The sequence below is a fragment of the Wasmannia auropunctata genome, unplaced genomic scaffold (genome assembly GCF_000956235.1).
Source record: "Wasmannia auropunctata unplaced genomic scaffold, wasmannia.A_1.0 LD336001.1, whole genome shotgun sequence".
Lineage (NCBI taxonomy): Eukaryota > Metazoa > Arthropoda > Insecta > Hymenoptera > Formicidae > Wasmannia > Wasmannia auropunctata.
This window is the reverse complement of record NW_012026889.1, coordinates 697615-717591: the sequence shown is the minus strand read 5'-3', so window position 1 is coordinate 717591 and position 19977 is coordinate 697615. Positions and strand designations below refer to the sequence as shown.

At 43.6% G+C, this 19977-nt stretch overlaps 1 protein-coding gene across 1 annotated transcript in view; it reads right to left on the bottom strand.

Moving 5' to 3' along the window:
• Window positions 1-19977, bottom strand: part of LOC105453239 (cytoplasmic polyadenylation element-binding protein 2) — a 128074-nt gene that overhangs the window by 44275 nt on the left and 63822 nt on the right. The window lies entirely within an intron of this gene.

Below are 19977 nucleotides of genomic sequence, written 5' to 3'. Positions count from 1 at the left end.
GTTACTCTATTTTTCTTGCGTCTGATTAACATTATATTAATCACATTAGGATAATGGTTTGTTTCTCAATTTATTTTTAAATCTTTTAGTTAAACGTGCAAAATCATCGAGATTATATTATGCAATGAAATTCCTATAATACTAATTTATTCAAGGTTTTTAAATTCGCAAAATAAAGTAACGTGTAACACCGACTATATGTAACTGTGCGTAACTTATGCAGTAGTAAAAGCAATTGGAGGCAAAAATTTACTGAAAATTAATTAATTAATTCAGATGAAATTGTAGAATACAGCGTGTAAACACACAGCTGTAATTGCGTATGATACGTCGCGCAATTAAATTGTAAATGACACAAACACACTGGCAGAGCTACCCGAAAATTTATTCGGAATGGATTAATTAATTTGCCGCGTTATCAGAGACGTGTCATTATCCCGGAGCAAAAAATAACATCCTAGAATTGATACCCGATTCGATATACCTTTCACTGTCCTTAATAACACGTCCGTTCCCTCGCTTTCGAAATTAAGAAAAATTATATACGATCGCGCGTTAATGTCGTCACAAATGAAAAATGTTACAGAACACGTGATCTTCACTTCTAAACAATGTCGTGTCAAGTTACACGCGTGCGTACGCGCACACATAGGCGCGTATACGGACACGTCGTGAGCATCGATACCACACCATACACACGCCTCGTCGAACATTCCCATGACATAAGATAACCTCTGAACTTAAAGCCCTCGGTCCGACCGGTCGAGTCCCCAGCCCCGCGCGAGCGCCCATGATAGAACATTGTGATTTAGAACGTCGAAACGCGCGCGCATCGCGCCATCGTATTTCCACACCTCCGACGACCTTCCGCTTTCTTCGCACGGCACGCGGCGCCTCGCTTCCTTTATTTCCTCCTGCACTTATCGCGCGCGCACGCGGTACTTTAGCTCTTAATTTTAATAAGATTTTGCATTCCCTTCGAGGGTAAATGTAGACTATAAACAAAATTGAGAAGGCTGTGAGCTCTAAACGACGAGCGGTGATAGATCAATCTGTGATAGGTAATATGTACACGGAGAGAATTTTATTTTAAAATTTACCCTGAAAATCATGTTAATCGTAGAATAAGATAGTATTTCGACGAATTTAATGTGATTTTCACTATATTTTTTTTTTAGTATACACTACAACAAATTGATTGTAGTGTACAGTAAAATTTGCCGAAATACTATGTTGTCCCACGATTAACATGATTTTCAGGGTAAATTTTAAAAGGAAATTCTCTTCGTGTAGCGATAAGCACATAGGAAAGTATAGAGAGATAGGTACAAAGTATGATGGATGAATGGTAAGAATTTTTTGTAAACCAAGTCCCCTTTTTGGCTGTAATATGCTAAAGTGAATAAATATTCTTCTTCATTCCCTTCGAGCCGAGTGAGAGCGCAACGTTAACGGGCGACGACTTTCACACCAATTAGCGCGAACTTGTCCGTTTTGCGAAGGAATCTCGAGCGAGACCGGTATCGCCGTGTCGTCAGACGACTTTACCAGACAGCTTATCGAATCGAGACTTTTCGGAGCCCGGATATTTCACACTTTTACGAGTTCTTGAGGCTCCCTATAAATCAGCCAAGTGTGTACGAGACTTATTGCAATTTCGATCATTAACCAATATCTCCTATGTCTTACAATAAATTTGTAATTAGTTGACAGGTGAAAAGAACTCGAAACACAATATCAAACGTTAAAATTACCACCGAAACTTTTTATTTTCAGACACTCGCCAGAAGCGTAGCGATATAGCTTCGTCCTATTTTCTAGTAGTTCAATATATATAATCAACGCCCAATATAAAATATCTAATAGACGAGGCTTTACGAACGGGAATGTATACAGTTTCTGTTTACCCCGTCTCGCGCGATAAGATTAGCGTGATCCGAGAAACGTGGGATTCCTCGACATATGCGGAATGTCTCGCGAGTAACGACCGGGATTACGATTGCGAGTTGTACGTACCGGGTAGGCGTGTATAATCGTGTTAAACGGCGCCGTTCTGGGAACCGATCTGGGAATGTTCCACTTGGCGATTCGTGCGTATTACTACCGTAACTCCACCACCCTAATCATCTGCCCGGCCAGTGTAAATAAGAACGAACCGATCGCTGCGGCGAAGACCGCGGCGTTCAGTGTTATCTCGTCTTTGAGGATCTGGTCACGCAACATCGCGTACAATGTAATTCTTCCTATCCAATTGCCTTCCCCCCCCCTCCCTCTTCCTTGTTCGAAGTATTTTTAAGATCGTAAGCGCCGAGAGCTTAGCATTGCGAACCAGTTAGCCAATTTTCTGATTAGAACACTCTAGAACATACACATACTTCGTTTCTTTTAAGACAAATATGCTCTGAAAATTTTATCGCGAAACTAAATCAATGGAAGTAATTTCTTAAAATTCGACTTAAATGACATTGTATTGTATGAGCCTTCGGCTTCACAGCGAGACATTATCGTGAAGAATCTTTGACAACCGTCGTTGTGACGGATTTGTCATTCATGTTTTGGTCATTTTGGCCTCCTTCAGTATCGAAATAAATACGGGAAATTAATGATATATTATAATTCGATCAATGTAGGAACGCCTCTGTCAACTTCTCTGTCAGACGTCCTCCCGTTACGTACCTAATGAATAGGTGACACGGGTCCTTACAACACTTGGGTTGACAGGACATTTTTTCACCTTACGTTCGAAGAAGAATTAATGCCGACGCGTGAAACATCCACGAGAGAAAGGGAATACTCAGATTGATAACAGGGAATCAAATGTTCGCCAACGACTTTTCGCATCCGTTCCATCCACACTTGATCCGGTATTAATGATCTAAAGCTGAAGAAGAGACCTCGTCACATAATCGATCCTAATTTGAATTCTAAGGCTGCCCTCGGCACATGCACTACGAATGTAGTACGTACGTTGCGCGTGCCTGACAGTGTTTTCTTCTGCAAAGACCGTGGCATCGTGACTAATTTTCTACACCGTTACAATAATAGCAAGCGCAAGCGCAAAAACGTTTTCCGCGCGTCCGGTCGACGAACTTACGCATGGCAAATAAAGTAGCGATATCATTTCACGTCGCGTGCGCCACGGTAACAGTTATTAGGAGAATTATCGAGACGCCGCAATCGCTTTTCATTCTTAAGTATCTTGAAAGCATAAAAATATAAACAGCACGAGAGAGTATAAAATATACATAACGAGACCTTATGCCTTGATTATTCTTATCTGTTTAGTTCTTATCCCTAATTTTTACAACAACGGTATTTTTAACAGTATCGATTTCTTTCTCTCTCTTTCTCAAGAAAGAAAGAAAACGGAGTTTATTTTAATATAGTTTTAATTTTCGCGTGATGTTCTCCAATAAAGATATTTCGACACGGGTTTACGAAATAATGTGAGATAATCAAATTTCCCGTAAGAAAGTCGCCTCCTACCGCGTTTATCAGACAATCAGAGGTGCTGTCATTACCTGAGCGTCGACGATAAATATTGATTGTCTGGGAGTCGCCTGAATAAAGGCGCCTGTCAACGTGCGCGCGCTCAAAGGCAGCGAAGCCGAGTGAGCGCGCGAGCGGGGACTGTGGAGGAGCGTCGTTTTCACATTTTGCGAAATCGCGTCGCGTCTACGGCGCTCTTTAAAGGTTGATTCATCGCCGAAGAAGAGGACGACGAAGAAGAGATCCGCCTGCTCGTGCCGGCAATAACATTATCCCCCGTCAATTTGCTCCACGGGATTTTACTTTCACGGTGCGTCTATTCACGTATCGATCGCTATTATCGATGATCGAGTCAGCACGTGCGCGCATAAACCCGTTCACGCGGCACTAAGGAAAAAAAAATTATCGGAAAATCTAAATTAGACCTTCTCGTGAAATTGCAAAACAGTCGTCAGTGAGGTGTAAAAATTTATTTCATCAATATTTCCCATAACTGTTACTTATTACTCCGTATGTGCGTTTCGGCTAACACAAATATGCTTTCTCGGTATATACCTTATTTTATTGACACGAAAGCTATTGACTTTATCACGGCTATCGTTTCCTACTGACAGTTATCTCAACTTATACACGCGGGGGGAGGAGCGGGGCGTCGGTAGGATTCGCACAATTATCACCGAATCAATTCGCAATAGCAAATGGTATACATGGAAAAAATTGCTATGGATGTTACAACAATATTCTCTATGTTTGAAAAAGAAATGCATGTGAATTTAAGTTTTATTGATGTTGGCATACATCTGTTAATATGCTCATCAGTACGGTTGTCACAACTTTAGTGCTTATAGGAAAAATAACATTCGGTTAGAATATCTTCATATATGTGATTGCCTCAACCAAAGCATTATTGTTATGTCTCTAATGTGGTCTGCACAACAAATAGTATGATTGAGAGATATATATGTTATAGTTGCACATCACAATATTGAGGCTGAGAGTTCAGTTAACTATATATAAATGACTTCCAAAGTATTTTAGTTCCTATAACCCTTTTAAATTGATGGGCGAAAATTATCAGAATTATTATGTTGTGGCAACAGTAATTTCTTTTTCCGCGATAATAATTTTAGCATCTCGCAACTGGGTGTATCAAAGTGAAATCGCACGGGATAATAAACGTTTTATAAGTGTCGTAAATTTCGCGGCGTGCAGATGTTAATTGTTAATCCGCTAATCGGCGACTGTACTCGGTGACCGCGCGTCCTAAGACGCGCTTAATTACGAAATCTCGACGAGTGCCCCGGCTACAGAGACGGAGCGGTGTATAGCGCCGAGCGGGGCAACGAGCGCGCTGCGTGGCCATGCGGAAAGGAAGCCGACGATGTTCTTTTCCCTGGACGACGGCGCGGCGGCGGGGCCACCTCCGGTTACACCGTCGTTATTGCGATAGCGGCGACCTTATCTCGTTGCGGGTTCACCGGTAGCCGTCCCGCGCGCACGCGCGCGCTCGCACGTGTTGCAAAAGCGAAGGCACATGCACACTCTGTAATATTGCAATCTCTTATCTCCCCTACCGATATTAATTAATTCGACAGTTCTGAATCAAAATATCCGGGAGGAGGCTATCGACGGCCTTGAAAAGCGGAAACGAAGGCGCCAACTTATGAAGTAACCGCGTTTCCGCGACGGCTTTACACGTAATCCTCTATCGTCGCCTTCGTCTTGTAAAGAGGAGACGGGTAATACGAGTGTTCGAAAAGAAAGAAAAAGGAAACGCGAGACTTTCTCCCGAATGCGACGCACCGAAAAGAGACATGTGAAATGAAATCTAACGGTCCCGAGCGCACGCTTCGATCCTATACGCGATTGTGGCCCACGTGCCATGCTTTAAGCACGCTCGATTACCTCGCTCTTACGAGAAACGGGGAGATTACTTGGCGCAACTGCGCGTCTTTGTTAAATTGCTCCGGTTCTCAACGGAGAACAAGATACAAACTTCTATATCTATACTCCCCTTAATTGCCCTAGATATTGTCTTCTATCAATATTTAAATAGAAGTAATTGTCTATATGACGATTTCGTTATACGCAATTGAAATTTTGAACGTCCCAGATACATATGTTACATATGTATCTCAATTTTAAAGTGTTATCGCTGTATTATTCGAAGGGAGTTTGTTTAAAATATTTAGAAGACTGCCTTGGTAAATGCGCGGATATATATATTTTTTTTTATTTACATATATAATATTTTTATTTACATTAAAATGTCAATATAAACTTGGAGTAACTTCCGGTACTCTGCACACGTGTACTTTGCCGCTCAAAATATCCTCAGAATGTTGTGTACGGAAATGTGATCTTCGTAATATATATATACATATATTACGTTTAAAATATTTAGAAGACTGCCTTGGTAAATGCGCGGATATATATATATATATATATATATATATATATATATATATGTTACAAAGAAGAAAACCACATTTCCGTACACAACATTCTGAGAATATTTTGAGCGGCAAAGTACGTGTGCAGAGTACCGGAAGTTACATTTTAATGTAAATAAAAATATTCTTAAAGATATTCTCCAGATAGCCCGTGCTTACACGGGATGTCTCAGAGATATTACGACTTCCCAGCAAGATATCTTGACGAAATCTCGCAAGATCTCCTCCGGCTGTAGGGAGGCCAAAATTGTACGACGTTGTTGAGCTTCCCTCGTGGCAACTTCTTGCGGAGAGGCTTTTTCTTTGCAACTTTCTAACTTTGTAATTGAAACAAGATATATGGGATAATGTATTCTTTATATACCCGCGCGGATGTAAAACAAAATAGATTTTTAATAAATCCTGTTGGCATAATTTATTACAACCGATCGAGGCCTCGTTTAACCGACTTTCTCGATTATAGATACAGAATTAATATTTACTATAATCAATATATACTTGGAGTAACTTTCACGAGGAGACACATACATACAAGCTCACTTGGCGAGCATACAATCGCTAAATGAATTCACTTCCAGGAAGCGATAATACTATTTTGTTTTCTTCCCTGCGCACAAATTTCAAGTCTCGCGCTTATCTGCCGATAAACATTTGTCACGTAGATAACAATGAAAATAAAACGTCGTCGTCGTTGTCGTTATGCCGGCGCGTTTGCGAAGCGTACCGTACGACGAACAAACCTGCGACTGCGGCGCGATAGTCCAGTTCCTTGGCCGCTCGCGCGGAAGGTATCTTGTACCTGCATACACGCGCGGTATCTCGAGAACTCTCGAGCAATCTCTCGACAAAATTGCGTCATGCCTTAAACAACTTTCAATTGCGTAAATTAATACGTGTTGCCATCTGCCTAATTATCTGAAGTACCGAAAGGTACAGAGGCGTGGAAAAGACGCGCGGTCGACAGGCGTCGTCGAGCTGCAGGGATACGCGCGCACGCGTTTACGAAATACGCAAAAGCGTGCAATAATAATACGCGCGCGGGACGAAGACCTAAAGCGCATTCTCATGCGAGGAGTTACAATTGTGACGACACGTCTCTCTTCCTCTCTCTCTCTCTCTTTCTTTTCATTCGCGGCAAGATGATTTCAGACATTACGTACTATTGTCGGTTTCCTGCAATTTCGTCAGCGTGAAAGCGTTATTAGCGGTTCGGGGAATCGATCCGATCGCGCCGGCCAATAAGTCGGGAGGTTTTTTTTTTAAGTTTTCCTCCATTCGTCGCGTTTTCTCTCTCTTTCTCTTTCCCTCCGGACCGGCAAAACTCTCGTTCGCATCGAAAGCCTATCGAGTGTCTCTCCGCTCGAGAGGTACCGTCGATGGGAGCGAATCTCCGAATATTCCGTCAGATAACAACGATAAAGAGGACGGAACGATCCCGAACGTAACGGGCTTCTCGAGCGTTATCCAAGGCGAATACCCTCGCGTGTGCCCCCTTCCACCCTTCGATCGCTCCCCCCTTCGAAGGATCTCGGCGACGAAATAAACGAGATACGCGCGGCACGAGTCAATGACTCACTTTTCCCCCGTCCGAGGGAAAAATAGCCCGAGCCACGAAGCCATGACGACTTGACTTTTTGCCAAACGACCCTGTCCCCCGCGACACGCCGTTCGTTTGGATAAAATTTCCGTGCGCTTTCTCCTTCGCCGCTAAAAACCTCTGCGGATTATTCTCCTCGCGCTCGATTGGCCGAGCGCAGCGAGCGGCTCCGAATTACTATGCAAGAGACTTCGGAGCTATTTGCGCCGTACGATTTCTTTAGTCTTGTAAACAAAGAGGGAGTAATCAACACACGTAGCATGAATCATTCGAGGAAAGTGATACAAATTTCGCTCGTTCCAGGTAAATTAACACGCGCGTCTCTCTCTCTCTCTCTCTCTCTCTCTCTCTCTCTCTCTCTCTCTCTCTCGATTTCTCTTTCTTTCTCTCTCACGGGATATTAAATTGTACTTAATCAAGACGAATATTTGATGACAAAGATTTAACATTTTTATTACCCGTCGCGTCGCACAAACATGATGTAGATAGGATCTCGATACGTGTTTCGCGAATTTTATTGTCATGTAAACAGATTAAATTTTGGAGTTCTCTCTCTCGTTAGCGCTGCCTCGGTTGCGCCTAAAAACGGATCTTTTGCTGACACAGCTGTCGATTTTGTTAAGAGATCATCTTGCTTGAGTGACTTTTACGGTTGCGGGCGCGATTGCGAAACACCCGGTAGCAGCGAAGCAAGGTACGGAAAAAACAAAAGGGAAAAAAAGTGAGAAAGTAACGGCGATCGCCGTATACCTGCGATATCACGATTTTCATGTGAGAGCCTCCCCGGCTTAACGAGAAACGACTAATGGCCTTCTCTTTAGCGATCTCGTTGCAGGAGGATCGGCGGTGCGCGGAGAAACGATATCTCGATTGGAGCGCGAAGCACATGTGGGGTCCTCGCGCGAGGATTCATCGACGGATCGCGATCGTGAGACGCTCTCGCGAACGCGGAAGTTCTGACCCGATCGGCGAGGAACAAAACGCTAGGAAGATCAGGTTCAGGGCCGCAGTCGGAGCTTCTCGCGCTCGCCAGCTATTAAATATACGCGATTCATCAATTAAAAATTCTGAAAATTCCCTGAAGTCTCTTGAACAATTTTCATTTTTTCAAAGATAATAAAAGAAGGCTTGGATAAATTGAGCAGGTTCTATTTTTTATTCTCCTTTCTTATTACTTCTTTTCATTACTTTTCATTACTTCATCTATTACTTCTGTAACATCCCGCTTCATCGCGTCTTCGAATCTAAGTGACTTCGTATCTAGTCTATTGCCTTTTCTGCCAGTCGTGAACTCGTGTTTCTGATTCGATTCAACTACTGGGATAACGATCGGAACGAGGCGCCCCCCCTCCCCGGATTCTACCCGTGGATTCACGAGCCTCTCACGTATGTCGATCCGATGCGCCAGATGCAAACTAGCGGTGCCTCGATACATAAATGCTGCGCTCTCCGGTGCTTGTCTTAAATGCGAATTGCAGTCTCCCCCCATCGTGCGGATCTGTGCGAAGCGTATGCCATTATCTAGACGATGCCGAGTTATCGAATTTTTGCGTCCGCCACACTCGCAGCTGTACACACTGTTTAATCGTCTGTACCGATCGCGAGCGACCGCGGGGGCACCGTTGCTCAAGTAAACGGATGCGAGGATCCTCCGTCCGACACGGAACGCCGCGTTTCACGGAATATTCGAATCGTGTCCGACACGACGCGTCGATGACTGGCGATAAACTCCCTCGTTATCGCAAGCGTTGCGGCGATTATGAAGTGTTAGCGCCGTACAATGCAATTTATTTCTCGTTTGTGACTAGTGAGATCGTGTAAAAGAAAAGATACGTCGTTGCTAGAGATCCTAATTGTTGTACATTTCTCAGTTAGATGCAAAACACGATAAGGAAATGTGACAATTTGTTAAAAGAGATAATCGGCAAATAAATAATTTAAAATATGATCACTTATATAACAAGATAAAGATTATTTCTCTGAGATAAGTAAATGTAGAGAAGTTTGAAGAAATATTATCCTGCTTAAGTCGTGAACGTTGTAAATATCGCTATCGTCGTGACGTTATCGTCCAGGAAAAAACAATTTCTCACACATAAATCCTGTATCAGAAAGATTTGCGTTATCACATCGATGCGAGTTATCTGATAACGCTCCATTTGACCTACGCATTTTTGGAGGATTCTGAAGACCTATTCGCTCAACAATCTTCTTCGTCAAACAAGGTTTCCTTGCCGACACTTTCAAAAATACACTTTACGTATCTCAATCATGGGATATCGCCTATGGCGATAACGCTGAGAATCATCACGTCAATCACGGTGTGTCTCCTGTCTATCTGTTTGCCAATACATCTTTTATTCATAGGGCAATCATATTATCGTCCTCTCACCTTAAACAGGAAATTCTCATTATCTTTACGTCTTCTATATTTTTTCCATGTTATCCTTAGTTATCGCTGAATCCGTTAAATTTTTAATTTTTAATTACCGAACCAACTTGATTTATCTGTATAATTTATTCCAATTATTTTTACAACTGTCACACAGTTACTTAAATTTTAAATTTCCGTACTTCCGTTTCACACGCTTATTTCGTTACACTCATTGACGTTTTGTTTTTATGCACCGCATCACCGTTATTCTTTAAAGAATCTCTAGATATCTATGGAGAATTCAAGCAAGATAATTATTCACTTCCTCTCTCTTTAATAATAAATCGATTCCTCTTTAGTTCCACCTTTCTTCCTTCGCGTTCCGCGGCATCTCGCGTACCGTGAGAACTCGACTACGTCAGCTCCACGTTGAGGTCCCGCGACCTTAAGGCCGACCTCAGCGATGAAGAACCCTATCGTATAGCTGCCGCCTCTGTCTCGGTTCCGTCTCTCGTATTCGGATAAGCTTTCCGGTATCCTACGTGAGGTATTCTCATTCGCGAATACCCGCGAAGATTATGGCCCTCGATAAATGGCGCATTCGGCCGATTCCTACACGGAATCGCGTTATCTCTCAGACGCGAGGTTTCCGATCGGCGGCAAAAATGCACGCGCGCGTTATCTCGTTGCTTTTTATTACTAGCGCGCGCGAGTCCAAGTCGAGGGGATAGGTTTTCCACGCTCGGGCTTCTGGTATCTCGGCCAGAGTCTCAATAAGGACTTATCTCAGGCGGGCGAGTATCGATTTTCATTCAAATGGTATCGGTACCGGTCTAAAGCGCAACGTCGCTCGCGCGCACATTTGCAGACGCGATGATACGGCCGATACATTTTGCTCGTCTGCGGAGGCGGCGTGCAACACGTTCTTAAAATGCATATAGTCAGAAGAGCCGCTGTCAACGCCGAACCGTTCGCACGCTTATTCCGACGCACTTTGTGGCCGTATCCGTCGATCGCGCTCGCGGGGAATGCTGGTTGAAGCAACGTTTGACATTTCTCGAATGAGCATGGAAAGCGACATTTATTTATTTCATCGCGCCGAGAATCGCGGAGTGCGGCGTTTTTATACTCCTCGGAGTGTCGTTACGCGACGTCGCGCGCGCCTCGGCGGCGGGTAGGTTATACTTCCCCGTAATCGAAGCTGATTAAAAATTGTAATTCTCGCGGAAGATTTCTCGCGAGAGACTCGCGGGAGACCCGAAGAAGCGAGACACCGCGATGTAAGCGACAGATAAGCAGCGCCGAGGCGCGGGCGTTGTTACGTTCACGTGTAAATCAGTCGACGATTCTTCTTCGCACGGAAGCGCGCCGAGTACGCGCGGACGAATCGCGCTTTGTAATTTCTATTTTCGCGAATATGGATTGGGATTTTTAATATTAACTAATTCCGCCGAGCGCACTAATAACCGTGTATTCCTGACGCGAACAAATAACTTTCTGGACACTGTAATGAGAATGAAACGTAGATTAGGGCGGAAGAAGCGATTCGCAAACCGATTACACGTATTATACGATCGAGAACTTACGGTTCTTGCGGAATAGAGCTGCTGGGGGAAGGAAATGACGTCGGAAACTTATACATATCTGCAGTGCTTATCGGCGGCTAGCGTTTGTATACACAACAAAGATTAGTCATCGCTGTCACAATGGTGCGAAATTGTTAACGGCGGTCCCGCCGTTAACAGTTACGAAGTGCTAAATTCTTATTCAAAGTTAATGATGCTCGATAGGCACTCTGTTTTAAACGGACGCGTCATAAATATGATCGTGCCCAACTAGCGCGCATTATATGCGTTTAAAACGGATTATAGCGATAAGTTCGTTATAAGCGGGGTAATATTTCGAGTGATTAATGCACGTCACGGCACCTATTATTAAGCAAATCGATACTGGAATTCAACCTCGATGAGTCGCATTCGAAATTAGCGAAATGTCAAACGGTCAGATTGGTTATTCTCGGCACTGACTCGGGGCGGAGGTAAACCACGTGCGGTGAGATCGAGAGCTTCGAACGAGGTAGGCCACCAAGAGGAATTTCTCTCCCTCGAGAGAGAAAGAGACGGGGAGAGAGAAGGTGAGGAGAGAGAGAAAGAGACAGAGAGAAAGGTGTGTACGAAGGACCAAAGACAAATATCATCGGAGAGTTGAAAGCACGTGGTCGCGAAAGACCGATGGAACGCGGAATGTTGAAAAAAAAGAGACAATAACGCGCGAGAGTCGCGGGAGAGCGCGCGATAAGAAGACGGAAGAGGATTTGCACGTCGGAGATCCGCGGGACGATCCGGGTTCCGCAGGTTCGAATTGCAAACGAGCGAGCGAGCGAGCGAGCGAGCGAACACCGTAAACTGTCACGATGACAAACGAAGGCCGACATGTGCTTGAAAGCCGCGCCAGCTCCAGCGCGTTCTAAGTGCGGTAATAGCGCACTCGCAGCGAGTAACGACAGATGCTAGCCGAGGCGAGCTCGCCGCGAGCCGTGGCAGGCCTCCTTCGGATGATCCCGCGGCAGTTCCTATATTGTTCCCTCGCTCTCTCGCTTTGTCGATCCGCCGCAACCGCGCGCGCGCGCGGGTGCTGCGGCGGTTTTCTCCGCTTTTCTCTCTTCGCTTCGTCTTCTACGTTCGAGAGATGGCATGGTGCGGCGCGGTGAGAGATCATTGGCACGGAGAAAACAAAGGGTATAATGGTCGAAGGATACAATGGTCCATTGTTGCCGTCCGCGCGCTATTTGTCGAATGAAGTTAATAATTGGCGAGTAAAGGGGAGGAGGAGTGACAGAGATCATTTCCTGACCCGATTTTTTGCCCTCTCACTGGCGGCCAGCTGTACAATGTTCCACGAATCTTAGTTTCAATAGATGAATACATGCATATTACTTATAGCAATATCTTGGCAATGTTAAAAACTATAGAATTACAATTTATATTAATTAAAAAAGAAGAAATCGAGCCATTCGGCAGACCATTCTTATTAATTACCGTTATAAATATGGAAATGTTTGCCTGAAAGTAATCTCGCGAAATCTTTCGATTGGAATTTTATTTGGTCGCAAGCTATACGCGCTCGGAGCTCCTCGATTCCGCGGAACGGCTTCAATCCGAAACTGGCGACGGCGCGGGGTATTATCCGCAGGCGTTGGAATAGAAAGGCGTTGGCAGAAATTCCATCGTAATCAATTTTCACTCGGCGTGCCTGTCACAATGAGTTCGCGCGGACAATCGAATTTTCTCTACTCCCTCGTTTCTTTGGAGCGCGTCCATTCGCCAGGCTCCAGGCCGGCATCGCATCGATGCGCCGCGCGCCGATGGTACTTTGGCAGCCGATCGAAGATTAAACGGTGCATCGATGTGGTCTATTTAACGCGGAATCGACGGCCGCGCGGGAATCTCACGGCATGATCTCTCCGATCATCCCGTCTGAATCACGTTCTCGAAATAACTCCCTTCGCATTCACTCCCCCCCCCCCCATTGTGGAAATTACACGTGAGTTGTAATCGAAAATCTGGATCGCAGCCGTATTCTATACGCATATACACAATGAGTTATCGTAGCGTTGAATAATGAATTATTCTTTGCGTGGAAAATATTATGGAAATAATTAACATATAAAATGAATTTATAATTATCATAAATTGAAGTAAAAATTATACAAACTATGTAAATACGCCATTCTGTCAAGCGATTACAGATATATATTTTTTTCAAATTGCAAATCTACTTCTTCTGAAGTATGGCACATGTGTAATCTTGTTAACGAATCAAATTTTCAATACTTTGAAGTGTATATAAGCTTCTCCTCGCAGCGGTAACTTTCTCGACGCATTTCATATTAATTGAATTAATTAATACGGGATTGTAATTAAATTTATTGCCTGCAATTCGGGCTGACATCTCTCGTAGTCATGGATTTGAATTTTAATTAACCGCACTTCCCACGTCTTACACGAATTTCCATACCCGTTCTACGGGCGATAGTTTATCTAAATAACAAGTAGTCACGAATTTCGTAATGGCCGCGTGTAACAACTACCCGTACTATCGTCCGCGTGCTTCGCCCAGAAATGAACTCCGGACAATATAATCGTCGCCCTTTGTATAACGACTTCAAACACGGTCGTGGGGCCATTTAGGGTGAATGTAATCAGCGGAACTTGGCCCGGCCCGGCGCAGGTAAACCACCGCCACCACGCCGGCGTGCTGACGAAACGCGCGCGCGGCGTTTTGTTGACCGGCCGGCGCCTTTGTCCGTCACGGGGACGAAGTTAGTAGTCGCTATAATAACGATGATTGTTGACGCGGATTAATAAGGCCCGCGTTTGTCGCGAACGCGATGCGACGCGATCGATGGCCGACGTCCGGTCCCGATGCCATGCCACATTCCGGTCGAAGGTCGATCGCGCGCATATCTCGTTACGCGCATTGCACGTCTCGGCGATGTGCGTCGCGACTGTCATATGCAGCGTGCGTGCGTGCGTACGTGCGTGCGTGCGTGCGTGCGTGCGCACGCTCGCGCGCCCGCGACGCGTGTTAACGCGCCGATGGCAAAGGTCCTTCTTGAAACCTTGTAATAGTTGCATCGGATTGCCGCGACGACGTACGCAGTCACCGGCGGAATTCGCGTTCGCAAAAGCGATTCATGTCATGTATGGAAACCGGTCTCTCTTTCTCTCTCTCTCTCTCTCTCTCTCTCTCTCTCTCTCTCTCTCTCTCTCTCTCTCTCTTCGCGCTGGTTTCGAATCGGACGCTTGCGCCCGATCGCGAAGCCGCGAGAGGGATATTCCATCGTTCGAGGGATTCCGGCCGGCTTGGAACAGAAATGGCTGATGTTATTCTTGAACTTGCAGAATAAAAAATGAACTATTAACTTTCTTTTGTCGGAAGATGTAAGATTATTGTCACACTTGTCAACTACCTTCGCAATCAAATCTATAATAACTTTGTTCGATAGCGACAATGAAATTTTCGTTGGCCATACAAATCTTTAACACTGTATAGAATTTTGGAATAATATTTATTTTGGTATAATGATTATGCTTTCTAACGGAATATATCATATAATTTGTGTAACTCAACGACTTAATTAATAAACTTAAGACAACTATATCTTTACATTTTAAATATAATACTGTTATAGAAGTTTATGAAATAATGCAATATCAATGTAAATAGTATATAATAACCTTTCACTAAAACGTAATGTAACTTATAATTAAATATTTAAGTGAGTAATACACGGACAACAGCCGCAGAATAATACAATATAAACAATGAGTAATACAAAGACAAAAGAAACAATGAGTAATACAAGACAAAAAAACAATGAGACTTGCACGTGACAATACAAAGAAAGAAACCAATGAGATCTGCACATGCTCGTGTTAAACAACGCTTACAATGGTCTGCAAACTTAGAAATAAACGTAATATAAATTATATGGTTCTATTGCAACATAAGGCGAATGGATTCAGAGCTGAGTCTAAATCCCTCTAAGTTATGCAATATTGCATCATGTGATTTGAGTGACGCAATCACACGTGTGGTACTTATCAGCGTGAGAGCCGTGGTCCTTTCGATTTGAGTGCAAGATTTCTGTCCACGGTAACGTAAGATCTGGCCCAGTTGGAATCAAGCATAGCAAACGTCCTCGTGTAAACTCCGTGACCTTCGTGGTCGGCATGCCTTGTACTCAGCGTGTTGACGCCATTACGGCGACCCGAGGGTGTAACGTTCTAGGATCCTTATGCAACCTTCTCCATGCAACGTTCTTTATATGCAACCTTCTTAGTGTTACTCTATCAAGGCAACACTTTCTTTATATGCAACCTTCTTAGTGTTACTCTGTCAAGGCAACACTTTCTTTATATGCAACCTTCTTAGTGTTACTCTGTCAAGGCAACACTAATGAAAATAGAAACTTTCTGTATAAGCAACGATCTGTTTAAATGCAACTTTCATGGAATGTAACACTCTTAAACGAAAGGAAACTTTGGCCAAAGTACCACAGAAAACAAAGCCACGTGCATAGCATAGCACGTCGGCAACTCAAGTGTGTGTCTCTGACTAGAGAAGATGCTGGAAGAAAGGCCCCACGTGGCTCTGAGCCACGACTCAAGCGCTCCTGTTGGAAGCTTAGGAAAGCGCCTAGCGATTTATAGTTACATATGTCTACGCACCGGTACACGACTAGACGCGCGAACTTCAATTAGAATGCAACTTTCTTTTAATTTTCAACAAACTTAAATTAATTATGTAGATCCGCAGAAAAAGAGGTAGTAAAAGAGCGCGCGAAGGTGCCAGGAGAGCACCTTCGAGACAGGAAAGATGTTATCGCGCTGCAGGTCGTTAGTGGATTCCACTAGATTTGATCGATCGACCGCACCGAAGAAGAAGGCCTTTAAATCCTTTAATGCGCGGTTAAGAAATCAATCGTTCGCGGAGCGGATGATTCAGGTGTTGTGCACTTTCGAACGACGCACCGTAGCACCGCGGCGGTGTCACGTGCCAGCCGTTCGCGCGGCCGACGGCGTTCTGTAATTCGCCATTAATGCTAGGTTGTCGCGCGCGGGACGGTAAATATTCGCGTGCGGAATGTTAGTGTGCCGGTGATGGTCGACGATGGTTGATATCGATCGTCATTGGCCCCGAGGCGTCGGGAATGTCTGAAAACATTTGGCCGCTTGTGGAATAATGTCGTAATACAATCTCCGTGGCGACTGGAAGCCGAGTTATTAACCTTGGCGTAAAGCTTTCGATGCACGCCTCGCACGCAACTGTGCTGTAATCCCGGCCGAATTTTCTCTTATCTTTCGCAGTATGTCAAATACGCAAGCAGTGAAGTAACGGCGAAATAAACGTAAATAAGTAGATTTCATACGGATTTCACGATAATGCTATAAACTAGAAAATATGCCTTTTCAGATTAAATCAATTTAAATGAAATAAAATAAATTAAGCAAGTAGACTGAGATGCGCAATACGCAGCAAACGCTTCGATAAAATGCAAGCAACGGCCGCGAGGATGACGAGCGCGGTCATAAATCATTCTGGGGTTGAACGGTCAGAAAATTGGATTAAGTCCGCGAAGCGTGTCGTAATAGAATCTGGATCTGTCACTGTATCAAACAAATCGGCGATCGTGTGTCCGGTGAAAGTGTTAGAAATCCACCTTTGGTTCCAAACGCGGCCCGCGATGGACTACTTCTTCGCCGGCTACGTGCGTGCTTGTCCGCGACCGCGCCGAAAGTGACCTTACTTTCGTGCGTACTTTCGTACTTTTTGTTTCGTTGGAACGCAACGAAAGTCGTCGCGCCGGTTTTTTTCCGTTCGGGCCGGTTAATTGATTCTTTTCGCGATCGTCGATAATGCGCCTTATATAACGCACAAGTTCAGTGTAACGCCGATAGTAAATCTCGTGAATCCTTCGGATAACGAATAGTGAACTAGTGATCTGGTTATCTAGTGAAAATAAGATATTCATAATTAGATGAATAATATTTATAAAAAGTGAATAAAGTTTAATTGAACAAAATTTCCAAATAATTACACAATGATTTTATATATATATATATATATATATAATTATTTTATATATTATTTTATATATATATATATATATATATATATATATATTCCGTATAAGACATGCGATGCTGCAATACGGTAATCCCATAATACGTTCGTCTTTTTTCATTCGGTTGATTCGGCTTTTGTTGAACCGCTTAAATACAGCAACTATAAGATGCATGTAGGGAGCATTGCGTCTTCAACGATAAAAAGGCTAATTCGATACAGGCCTGTTTAGGACACAATGGCATGCCTCAATATTGGGTTATTAAATCTGAAGACACCCGGTGGATCATAGTTCATTCAATTAGGCAGTCATCAGTGTCATAACTACGATATACGGATGTGCATATTGACCCATTTAGCCGCGTTACATATGGTCAATGCATGATACACGCTGCTGCATGCGCTACACGCCAATCATTGAAATGGATACGGAAGAGGGTTTTATACGAATTGCAATAAATTGAGATGGCCGGCTTAATGACCGGAAGACAGTTTAAACTTTTTTACGTTTTAATTATCTTGTTGTCCATATTAATTTCACCGTCTCCGCCATTAAGAACAGAAACACAAACTGGAAAACAGATTAAGAAATCGTATAGTGATAATTTAATATTTTTCCAATGGCTAGTCTGAGATTTATACAAAAAAATGTAAGTGTAAACGTGCGACTCTCGCACGTAAAGGAAAACGAGATAATCAAAAGTGATTTAAATGTATAAACAAGAAAAAGTATTTTACAGCTGCCTTTAGCTATTCGCAACGTAAACATTTTCCTCTTTCTCCTTTCACCTTTATAATATTAATACAAAAAATCGATTTTATTCATATCACGCTTCATAAATTTAAATCTCGTTTCACGTGTCCGTACTTAAGATAGACTCCCCCGATAGAGAATATATCACGCATTACTGTACATCTCTGCATCGCGAGCCCAATGAGGATCGATGTGCCTCTTTCGAAACAGGAGTTATCGAGAGAACTTTCGATGAAAGGCAAAACCTGACGCGATGAAACCATTATTTCATTACGCGCTACCGCTGCCATTAACTGTGTGCGCTTATTATCGATAGAAAGAACGGCGTATAGCGTTAGAATAGCGCGTCGTATCGTATTGCATCGCACAATTCTCGACGCTCGCGCTCGAGACGATCGAGCGATCGAGCGATCGTTGATAACCGCCACGATAGCATCTCCGTTTGTCGGCGGCTACCTCTCCAGCGAAGACGGAAGGAGCACCTGGAGCACGAAGAGGAGAGGAGTGCTCACTCTCCGAGACATTCGCCGGCAATTAATTTCTTTTTCAATATTCATATGCCGCTCTTGAAAACGTTCTCGAGAACTTTCTATGCGACAACGGCGTCCCGTATTGCTTGCATATTAAGCGAGTAAGAGGCGCCTGTTGATTGCCATCGCGATACGTGCCGTCCGCGATGCGAATTCTTTTTTCAGAGAATTGAAATCGCTGATTTACCGCTGAAATAGCGCGTACTCCCCGAGTGTTTTATTGTCGACAGATACGAACTTGATAATGACAAACCGTAAACGTGGCATTAAATCTCTGACATAGAACCTATACATCAGCGATACTCGATCTTTTTTATACGAAAACAATGTCTATATTTGTCCCGGTGTCGTGATACATAGAAAAAGATTATGATGTAGTAAAATAAATGACACGCTAAATAAAACATTATTTCTTAATCTGTTCTTCCCATTGATCAGTTTAGAAGATTAATTTTATCCACAAATTGGAATAAAAATATAGAGAGTTCAAATTATATACGCATATCGTAAAATTTCTACTTTTATTCAGAATTCTCTAATTCTTCTGAATTAAGCACAATAACGGATTTTTAGTGGATTTCTAGAATTTCGTTTAGTTATAGATTTCTTAACTGTTATGTGTACGTATTAATGATTAGACGTGCTTTAATGATTGTCGAAACATAATGCGATATTCCTAAAAGGGTCAAGAAACCGTAATTGATGGACGTTCGCCGCGTGCTCCGAGTCGTCCGAGAAGCCAAATCCGAAATTTCATCCAGATCCCATAAGCCCGCGCCGGATTGCAGGAACTCGGAATGGGATTATGCCGATTGTGCCGGCCACAATCGAGTCGCAATAGGATTACGAGCGCGCGGCGCAATGGGCGACGGCTCCGAAATTCGAACGGTCCGACTTCGAAACTTACGAGCGTACGACGTCGTCTCGCGTCTCGCAATTCGCATAATCGGCGAATAGGATTAAACCCTAGAGAGAGAAAGTTTGGCAGAGAGAGAGAGAGAGAGAGAGAGAGAGAGAGAGAAGAGGAGAGAGACAGGCGATGGGTTTCCGATGGATGGCAAGGATTTCGTAGCGTTTCCTTTTACGGCTGATTTGTACACAACCTTAAACGTACGTACGCGACGCAATTTCGTTTTGTTGCGACTTTGCGA